Source organism: Chinchilla lanigera, unplaced genomic scaffold (assembly GCF_000276665.1).
Source record: "Chinchilla lanigera isolate Chin_1 unplaced genomic scaffold, ChiLan1.0 scaffold00009, whole genome shotgun sequence".
NCBI lineage: Eukaryota > Metazoa > Chordata > Mammalia > Rodentia > Chinchillidae > Chinchilla > Chinchilla lanigera.
In genome coordinates this window covers 14,014,514-14,026,570 of record NW_004955410.1, presented here as the reverse complement: position 1 = coordinate 14,026,570, position 12,057 = coordinate 14,014,514, and positions in this window count along the sequence as shown.

Here is a 12,057-nt window from a genome sequence, read left to right as displayed (position 1 = left end):
TAGTTGCTATTTAGGTCTTTTATTTTCCCCTAACCTTAATTCCTTTATTCTAAGAAATGGAACTTGATATTCCTAAAATTTAAATTCTTTAAAAGATAACAACCATATCCTATTTACAATTCTTAAAAATTGTTTATTATCTTACTATATGCATTACTATTTAATCAGTTTTATTTTCTTTGCTTATCTCTTAGGCCTAATGAAGTTTTAAACGTGCTAAGATTTTTGTATGCTACACTGGGTCTCAAACATCCCATACAGTTAAGTGACAATAAGTAGTAGGTATTAGAAGATGAATGAACAAAGCCAGTTTTATATGGAAATTAACAGATGAACTCCACATCAATAAGCCATATTGAGTGGTTGCATATAAAACGTAGAGAAGGCTAAATTTTTAATTTGAAATGAGTCTTAATTATCCAGCTACCTTCATTTTTAGCTTTTGGATATGGGATATTTCACTACCATTTTCACTAATAGCTACCTAAATGTAGCTCAAAACTAGAGTTTTACTTTATGATAAATGGATGCTATGATAGATGTTTTACATACATTGCCTAATTTAATTCTTAAAAACATATCACTGTGATAGAAATTGCAAGATAAAGCTTTGACATATTTATCCTTATTTTTTTTTTGTATTTCCAGGTTTTCCAGACCCTTCTAACATTGCCTTAAGGGAAAGTTTTACCTCAAAATGAAATTAAGAACAAACTAGTGATGCTCATATATTAGGATTTTGAAAATTAAAAAGTGTGGTCTGCAAAGGAAGTTGAGAAGAAGACTAAAGCTAGAATCTCAGAATGAGCACCACTGTGGCAGCAGCAGTGGCCCTTGCCTTTGGCCTCTGTCACTGTGTTCAGTATTGGGGTCAGTCAGCTCTGGTCTGTTCTGGAGAATCTTCAGTAATCAAGCAGGCCCTCTTCTACGGTCTAAGAGCTGTGGAGACTCCAGCGCACTGTCTCCATGCTTCTGGATTATGATAAATCCTTCTCTCCTTCCTTAGGCTTAGTAGATAGCTGCTGCCTAAAAATTAGAGTATTTTTGTCATGATACAGAAATAATTACTGTTCAAGCTTCTAATTCTATTGCTAATAACTTACTATTTTCAAATATTCACCTTTTAAAATGCCTAAATTCTTGATGTTTAGAGAACAGCATAGATTCTGTTCTTCCTTCTCATAAATGTTTATATAAATGTCCTCCTCTCTAAATGTATGACTATACTCAAATGAAAAATATGTGCAGAAGATTTGGTCATAAAAAATATTCTCTGAACCTTGGGAAAGAGTGGAAGAGAGAATGAACCCACCAAAGAGCAGTTATTGCCTTTGTTAATCACTCTTTATTTATCCAAGAGTATTTTGTGATATAAATTAGAGCTACAGTCCTTATCTGGACAAGGATTATTGCTCAGTTTGCATATTATCTGAGTATACCTGTGAAAACAAATACCTACAAGAACTTTATTTTAATCAAATTGTTCTAATTGCATAAATCAAGTAATTTCTCGGAAAAATATCAATTAAATGTTATCACTAGATTTATAGGTACATGTTCCTTCTTGTGCCAAAAGGTATTTCTTTTTAGTAAGCTGTCATAAATACCAATTCACATATTTAGACTTTTGTCTTTGAATATCACTTGTTGGTTTTGTTCAGGTATGATTTTTTTCTTACACTTACTTACACAGAAAGACAATTATGGTGATGATAGAACCATCCATCATAGAAATTTTGAGTCACTATTAAGAACCATACTGCTTTACATGTGGCCGGACTATTACTTTGTGATAGTACCAGTTCTTGGACAATAACTTTTCACATCCATAATATCAAATATTACAGATGTTTAAAGTTGTTTTAATTTTTAATATCAGATTCAAAGCTGGGTATATTTTCCTCTTATTTCCTTAGAAGTAAGAACTATTGTCCAAATAATATTTTATCCACTTTACTTCTACAAGCTTAAAAATGCCTGCTGTGCAACATTTTTCCAATGCAATAATTTAAAGTTTAAGCAATAAAATTGATAAAAAATATGTGAGCATATTTTTTCTCTGCAAAGAATGGATAGGAATTTAAAAGAGGAAGGATTTTGAAGCCAAATGACTTGGATGACTAGAAACATTTTATTCTCTGTGACCTGCCTATTTCTCATCTAAAAATTGGAGAAATATTATCTCTAAACAATTACTAAAGAATATTATTAAATTATAAAATGTAACCCATATTTTGAGTCATTGTGAACATGAAAAGAGACAATTTACTTGTATTTTATAAGTTGATATGGTGTCTCGTGCTCATTAAATATTTTTTTTCATTTTCTTAAAAGGAAAAACACATATAAAGAAAACTAGGGCATTTCTTTCACCATGTGGTTAATTTCACTAAACATGATGTCCTCTGAGTCTATTCACATTGCTCCCACCACACTGCCCAAAGTGATTTATAAATTCAGTGTAACCCCTATTGATATTGCAGTGCCGTTTTTCACAGAAGTACAAATGACAATGTTGAAATTCATATGGATCCACAAAAGATCATAAATATCCCAAACACCTTAGGAAAGAAAAACAAAATTGGAGCCATCACACTACATGATTTTCAAGTATGAAACAAAACTATAGGAATCAGAGTTCATTACTAATATGTAAATAGACATATAGACCGGTGGAACAGAATAGTGAGCCCAGAAATAAACCCAGGTGTATAAGACCAACTAATCTTTGACAAATATGTCAGGAAAAAATAGTGTCTGTGATGCATAATGTTGAGAAAACTGATATCTTGTAAAATAATGAAGTTAAATCCTTATTTTAACAAGACCTAAAAATCAACTCATAATGGGTTAAGCACTGAAACATAAGACCTACAGCTGCAAAACACCCAGAAGAAAGCGCAGGGAAAGTCTTCTTAATGTTGGCTTTGGCAATGAGTTTTTAGATACACCCCAAAAGCTCAAGCACCAAAAGCACAAATAAAGAGCAGGACTGCATCAAATTGAAAATCCCCTGCACAGTCAAAGAAATAAGAAAGTGAAAATGAAACCTATAGACTGGAGAAAATATTTGAAAACTATATACCTGATAAGGATAAATATCCTACCCACATAAAATCTCATACTATTTGATAGCCCAAAATCACGAATTAAATCCCCATCCTCTAAAAATCTGATTTAAAAAATGAACAAAGGACCTGAACAGACATGCTTCCAATGAAAACATACAAATAGCCAACGAGGACCTGAAAAGGTTCTCAAAATCACTAATTACTGGGGAAATGCAAATCAAAACCACAATGAGATATCATCTCACAACTGTTTCTATGGCTACTATCAAAACTCCAAAGATAAGCATCAGTGTGAGGACAATGTTGGTGGGAATATATATTAGCATAGCCATTATCCAAAACAGTATAATGCTTCATCTGAAAGTTAGAAGAAAAACTCCTATCATATCATTCAGCAACCCTTCTAACGGCTATACACCCCAAGGAAACAAAATCAGAATCTTGTAGAGATATCTCTGCACTCGTACTCATTGCAGCATTAATAAATATTCAGAACCAAACCAAGTGTCTGTCAAGTGAATTGATAAATAATAGCTTGTACTTTTCAAAATAAAGATATAATTCTTTATTTTGAAAAGGAAATCCTACCATTTCAGTGATATGAATGAACTCTGAGGACTTTATGATCAGTGAAATAAGGCTGACACAGAGATAAAAACCCTACCTGATATTTATTTACTCATTACTATCAAACTACAACTAATTGCTTCTCTCATGTTTGGCATTAACCTTCTCTTTTCCTTATCCTCTTACAAGCAGGCACCAGAACCTGCACATTCTACCTTACAGTAGGTATCTTCCACTTGCTTTCTGGGAGGCTGAGTCTCATAGACTGAATCCATGATCATTCTATTTGGTTGGGCAACAAATTCAGTTCCTTCTGGATGAGGCCCGGGCAATATGGAGGAGGACAAGGAGATTTGCTTCTCTCCATGTGAGAGAACTGTGGGCTGCCTGCGTCCTTCACCTGAGGACCATGTTCCTAGAGCACAGTTTTCTCAGTGGTGTCCTGGTGTTCCAGTGATGAGAGTTTCCTTTTGCCCCTATTGCAGGGGTCCCACAACATCCTTTGATGGTTTCTGTAAGTTACACAGACATCTGTACAAAGTGTCTCTCTATTAAGCTTCTGTCAGGTACCCAGTTTTACTGTGTTGAATGCTTTCTTTCTGCTGTCAGGTAAAAGACTGATGGAAATGTGTTATTTTTTTTTTAATCTATTCCTTAAATCTGTTTTGGTTTCTTCCTTCATCTTGGGCTGGAACACATATTAGCTAGCACTTCTACCGAAAAAGCTCCCTCAAGGACTTGTTCTCATACTCCCCAAACCTCTCTACTATGTTGCTGCCAATATAAGGTCACGGTCTCATATTGGTAATGGGTCATTTGAATTTCCTGGGAGTCAGAGAGATCAATGATTAAATGTAGAATTTTAAAAATTGAAAGAATAATAATTTAAGCGTTGGATCTGCTGTTAAGTGGCTGTGGCGTTGAGCCAGTATCCTTTCTCTGGGTTTTAGTTTTCTGATACAGTTTAGTACCTAATTATATGTTATTACTTGGGAAATAAAGGGGGAAACTACCCATGCAGTTTCCTGTAGTCCCCATGCGGATGCTTAATAAATGTAATTTGTTCTTATGTTTCATAAAACCTCTGCATGATTCCCTAAGATTTGTAGAATAAAAGACACACTCCTTTGTTTGACATGGAATTCCGCAGTTTAACTCAAATTGTTTAGTTCCATCTCTCACTGCTGTTTTATATACAGCATGAAGTCCAGCCACATTGGACTACGAGCAAATTCCTGACATCCTCCTTGCAAGTACATCCTTCCAATCTTCGTGTATGTCATTTCCTTTCTTGCAATACCCTTGAGAGTTCTTAAGCCACAAACACTTCAGTTTACCCGCTACCATCTACGTTAGTCTCCAAATGTCAGTTCCAGTGCTACCTCTTGTATGAGGCTTTCCTTATTTTCCCTAGATGTGTGGAAGCCTTGGTCTCTCCCTTTTACAGAGTTCAAGGTGAATGTTCATTCCTCAATCACTAGACAGTGAGCTCCATTGAAAACAGAGACAGAGACTTCACTCTGACTTTTGAGCACCAGGAGTACTGGCTGGCACATACTAGATATTCAGTAAGTATTTGCTGAATGAATAAATCTTGCCCCAAATATAATTTTGCATTGTATACAATTGAAATTATCTTCAGAAGATTAGGAGGTAATATTTAATTTACAATTCTAAGCTTCTTATGTTGCTCTGCAACTGTTGTACAGTATCACAGCTTAGCCGATGTGTCACCACATCGGATCACAGTATCTCCAAGATGATGCCCACATCGGCTCTGTTTATGTTACTACCTGGGAGCTCATCTAGAAGCTGAATCTGCCAAGAAAACTGACTTGCATATGTTCAGTGCCTTATTTTATCATAACCTCCAAAAATAGACATTGAGAAAATTCTTGCTGACTAAATATTTGAAGCAAATTAGTTAAAGTAAAAAACATGAAAACAAAAATATATGTACAGCAAGAAGCTGAAAAATATGTTAATAGGAAAGATTAAATAGTAGTTGAGTTTACTTCCCTCAAGCTGATTTTATTACAAAGAGGAAGATGAGAATCATAGTAAATTATTTTAACATATGCAATCTTACAACCTTAGACTACCATACATATATTTTTTATTTTAAAGAGAAAAATAACAACAAAAGGGTTACAAAACAAGTTAGTAGGAGAGTTATAATAATTAATACATTGCATACTGCTGTCTTCATAGTAGCTATTCAGAGTATAAAATACAGGCATGACATCTCGTCCAAACAATATTAGTTCAAACAATTTACTTTCTTTGGAAGTTGAAATAATTTTTTCAGTTCATCATTGAATACAATAAAATACTAATTTAAGTTTTTGGCAACTTACCACTCAAAAATTCTTATATTTTATTAACAATGTTTAAATGAGAACTCTAATTCTCAGCAAATATTTCACTATCATTCAGAGTAACATAACTTAGCCAGAGATATAGCTCAGTGGCACAAGCACCTGCCTGGCAAGTGGGAGGTCTTGAGTTTGATTCCTGATACCCCAAAAAAAAAACATTAAAGTAACATAACCAGTATTAATGTACCTTTCAATCCATACACTTTTTCTTGAATACTGAACTATTTAAGAATATTTGAAGGACATATTAAGCATTCAGATATGTTTGGCTTTCAACAGGGTTTATGGCTAAAATAATTTCATTTTATTTATATACATTTATTTATTTTTTGGTATTGGAAATTGAACTCAAGATCTTGTGCTTTCCAGGCAGACACTTGTGCCACTGAGCTATATCCCTGGCCTGGTGAAATAATTTTCATGTTTTCTTACATCTGGGAATATTTAGTGTTATAAAATAACTGCTATTATTTCTATGCATTTAATAAACATTCTAATTATATTAATGCTAGGAGAAATTATCCTAGAAGATATTCTTGGAAAAATTAAACAGGATGTAAAATCATGGAAACATTTCCAGTAAAGTGTTTTCTTACAGAAATTTTCCTTTAATGTGCTTTTAATAAGCACACAGCTTACAGAACAATGTGGTGTATTTGATTTAACACTACACAATGATGTTAGTAGAAGAATGCAAATCCCTTTTACAGTAATGGTGGGGAGCGCAGGTGTTAGGAAGGAGAGGCGCCAGAGGATGGAGCTTTAGAGATCAGTGGGGTCCACCTGTCTGAGCAGATCAGGATGCTGCCGCAGCCTCGAGAGGGCAAATAGGACTCATCCACATTGTGCATGGAGACAAGGGCAGGACACCACAAAGCTATCTCAAATGATCACCCGGCTGTTTCATAACTTCTTTACCTTCTATTTGCTCTGTGCCCTCACTGCTAACTGTGACAATTTTGCTGTGGGCACTCTTCAGTTTATTAATAATTCATCATAAGTACACTAAGCATGCATGGCATGTCAGGCATTGCTGTAAGTTCTAAAGATAAATACACGGAAAGGAAGTATTCTGTGCTCTTACAGAAGTTACTGATCAAAAGTAATAAAGGCATAAGTAGATAGTGATGGCATAATGTTAATGTCCCATGGTTGTTATGGTTTGTATCAAATGTCCCCCTGCAAAGTCTCATGTGGTCATGGGGCGTTTTCAGAGGTGGCTGAATCTAGAGTGGTGTGATGCTGGGAGTAAGAATGTGTGATTGGTAAATCAGTCCACTGACATTTGGCATAGTTCTGGCTGGGATTGAGGGTGTGAGTGCTACACTCACCCTAGGGTGGGTAGTCTGCTTGCAGTATAAGGGGCAGAAAGAGTCTTGTCTCACCCCTTGTTGCTTTGCTACCTTGTGAACCCCATGAATGTTTCTGCTCTGGGAGGCCTGTCTGGCATGCCACGTTGCCCCGGAACCAGCTGATTATGGGCTGATACTTCTACAACTGTACGTCAAATACACTTTATCCCCTTTGACCTTGGATGTTAGGTATTTGTCTCAGCAAGAAGAAAATGAACTAAGACAATATTGGAAAATAAATAATTAAAATTGAAGCTCACACTTAGTACATACTATGTGCTTGATATCGTACTAATCACATTGCTTCTTGTTTAAGTCTCACAGGGATGAAACGTTTTACACTTCTATCATTCCTACTACAGAGTTAAAAGCAAATATCTGATGTTACAAGACAATAACATTGACTCACCAGGTAACTGAAACTAAACAGTACAATATTTATAAAAGTGTAGTTACACTCAGCCTGCGTTTAAAGAGCCCTTGCCTTAGAACCACAGAATAAACAAAATGCCAATTCTTGAACTCCAGCGCCAAATCTAATGAATTAGCAGTTCGGGGGAAGGATATATGGAATTTGACTAAAGATGACTTTAAATAAGATAGCAATTTTCAAAATAAAGTAGAAATTTTATTAGAAAATTTAAACTGTCTCTTTAGCTGTACATCTGAATGTGAGGAAGAATAGCTCTAATAACTTAAGTATTTGTGATGAAATTCAGGCTGATTTATTTTAAATGTCTGATTATGTACTTATTTCTTCCCTCTTTCAATATTTTCTAGATTTAATAGTTCTGCAAAATACTATATTTGTACAAATACAAATATTACTTTCTCAGTGAAATTATTACACAGTGATTTTGGCTAAGTTTTCAGAACTGTAGATGGTTCAGAGTTGTCTCAGCATGTTACCCCTAAAAGATCTAGCACAACTGACCCATATTTACAAGGTTTTAGATTTTCTTCTGACAGTGTGTCGAGAAAGTTCCAGCACTTTAAACTCAAAACCTGTGGGTCATCATCAAACTCTATGCTGCTAAACTTGCAGACTTTAAGAAATATAAAAGACAGAGTAAGTCAGTCATGGAGTGGTAAACCTTTACTCCCAGCACTCTGGGAAGATGAGGCAGGAGGATTTCAAGTTTGAGCCCAGTCAGGATACCTAAGCAACTATCATGGTTTAGATCTAAATTTCCCCATGTGTTCAATGATGGCATTCTTGCAAGGTGATTGGATCTTGAGGGTGCTGTGTTAATTAGTGGATGAAAACCTTGGAGTGTTCCTAGCTAAATGTGTTGCTAGGAGACAGAATGTGGTTTCAAGAGGTAAGTCAGGATGTAAGCTGGAGGAGATATCGATATTCCCAACATTCCCTTCTTTCTATGCTTCCCATCTGCCACAGGTTGGGCAGTTTTCTTCTACAGTGCTCTCCTGTCATGACTTTTTCATGTTGGAGCTGACCAGTTGTGGACTGAACCCTCTAAACATGTGATCCCAAATAAACCTGTCTTCCTTTTAGTTCCAGTATTTCACACTTTGTACTAGTGACAGGAAAGTGAATAATAATCTGTGTTAGTGATATCCTCTCCCATAAATTAAAAAATGGGGTAGAGATATAGTGCATAACAAAACTGCTGAGCTTAAACCCTGCAAACACAAACATACCAGAAAAAAATAGATTCAGTTGTGTACATGAAACATACTTAAAGCCAAAAAAAGAAATATACTTAAAGCAAAACACTAAGGAATGGGAAAAACTACTTAAGGCATATTTGTAAAGGAAAATAGTGGATTTGAAGTGTTCGTTCTGGACAAGGTGGTTTTCAAGGTTGATAGAATTAAATAGGAGATAGGACAATTCAAATACGATTAGAAATATGAGTGTATAACCATTCAAGTTCTGTAAGCCAAAGTTTGGCTAGAAAACACTAAGGCCATCCTCTTAGAATTGCAAGGAGAATTTGATAAAAATATAATTGCATTGTAAAGCTTCTACATATTTTCAAACTTGGACATGACCACTAGAGATAAAAGTAAGTGAGAAGAGAGGAGAATAATACAGTGAATAAATTTACTAGGTACATTTAGAGCCATCTATTACCACCAGAAAGTAGGTATATTATTATGGTGTCCATGGAACTGTTAAACATAATCACATACATGATGACTTTCATATTTTTAAATAAGTGGTTTCACAGGCTATCTATGTCTATTGTAATGCAAGAAAAGATACACAAATAATAAAAAGGCTACACAAATCCCTTGATTACTTAGAAATTAAGAAAGAAACATACTTATATTAATCTTGAATCAAATAGAAATCAAACGGGAATCATAATTCTCTGGAAAGCCACAAGAAAAGACTATACCGTATTGCCAAGTTGGACGCACAGTGAAAGCTATACTATGCAGAAGTTTATAGGCAAGGATATCTTCATTATTAAAAAGCAAGAATAGGTGAATGAAATTTGTGTTTCTCTAATGAAAAAATTAGGTGAAAAACAGAAAAACTAACAGAAATCTGAGAAAGAAAAGTGATTAAGATAACAGCTAAAAGAAATGGATTAGTTCACAGACAACAAAATCAGTTAAGCAATATATATATATTTTATATCCAGATAAAGAAGAAAGAACAATAGTAGGCAGTGCTAGGAAAAGGAAAATAGACATGATCACTGATCCAACCACTCTGTGGCAACAGTTTCAGAAATGTCAACCGGGAATATTTTCCTTGCTAACTGACACAGGGAAGAAAATTAAAATCAAACACACAAGTTGTGAGACATCGTTTACATAAGAATATAATAAATTCATAACCAAGTTTCTTTAAACTTTTAATCACGTATTTCCAATATTGTTTCAATTATTCCAGGCAGCTGAAATATGTGCAAAATTAGAGTTAAATTTATGCATCCAGTACACATTAATGACAAAATGGTGTAGAGTAGAAAAGAAAAACCATATGAGCCGCTCACATTTTAAGCTGCAAGACATTTAACTGAAATATAAACTAGTATATTTTAGTAATGCATCAAAATATTTTTTCACTATAAAATAATAGAATTCATCTCAGGAATTCAAGTTTATTTAATTAAGAAGAACCATACATCATCCATTATATTAATGAATTATAGAACCCAAATAACATAAAATCATATTAATATGTGATAAAATCCATTTTTGGAAATTTAGTAACCAATTTAAAAATAAACAGATATATACTATACTGTTTTAGGTGGATTGAAAATTAAATTTTCTGATAGAACTGTGTACATTGTTTATAATTTCTCTAAAATTGAAAATTTGTCAAAATAGCAAAAAACATTTGCAATGAATAATAAGTAAGGTAGGCACAATCTAGCAGATAAACACTTCAAAAACCTTATAAATTCATTGTTAGCAAATAAAGACAATATTGGCCTAAGAATAGAGACACAGAAGGAAAAATTAGAAGTTTCAAATAAATGTATTTACATTTTATATATAAATGTATAAAGTGTATACAAATCTTTTAAATGACAATGGTAGAATTTTAGCTTATGAGAAAGAAAGATATTATAAACAATGTTGACATGTCTGTCTAGGTATTTGGATCAAAGAACATATGAAGTATAAAATAAAAAATAGGCAATGAAAATTCTGCAGGGATATATAAGGAATGCCACATAAAACATAGAGATAAGAGAATATTTCACAAACACTGAAAAATTAAAATATAGCAAAAATAAGTTATTTTGAATACATCTATCTTTTTGAAAATATGTTGTGGTATTTACAATATATCAAGCAATAATCCAAACAGCCCATTTTAACATTGCTTAACTCTCCTAACTGCAAGTGATAGTTGTCATTAACTTTGTTTTGTAAAAGATATTAAGGTACAGGTCAGACAGCTAGGAAAATCTATACTACAGAGAAACCATTAACAAGGTTAATGTTAACATGTTAACAATAGACTTGGGGGAAATTGCTCATACCACAGTGGACAAAGGGATGGTTATTGTCTAAGTTACACAAAATCTATACAAGTTTTAAAAAATGATGAGGAAAAGCAAGACACTCAATATGATATAAAAGCTCTAAATATGCATGACATAGAATAAATAATCCAAATGGTCAACAAGTATCAGCAGAGACACTTGAATGTGGTAGTCATAGCAAGCGTGCCGGTTAAAGTGCAATGGAATGTCCATTTTACCTATCCAGCACCAAATGTTCATAGAGCAGGTGTTTTTGCTTATTACATTTTGAAGATTTTTTCCCCAGAGTGTTGAAGAAGTCAGATTTCATATTGACTAACCATTAATGAGTATACAGAGAGAGACATAAGTGCTCAGAATACTCAATAGAAAGTCATGTGCTAACACATCTAACATGTATTTACACACCCGAGGGCACCTCTACAACTCCTCCGCATGTAGTAAGAACTCTACAAATCTTTGTAGGGCATTTAGTGAACCTGCTTGGTGCTTTCAAGGCACTTTTAAAGCATTGTAGTCACTTCTAAGACACTTTTTCACTTAATCTTCCCCAGAAAAGTTTTAGAGCTGTCATTTTACCTGTGATAATACTGAAATTGAGAGATGTTATATCACGTATGGTGCATTGTCTGTAATACCAGCACTCTGGGAGGCTGAGGCAGGAGGATTGTAAATTCAAGCACAGTCTGGGGAATTGGTAATTTTAGTGAGA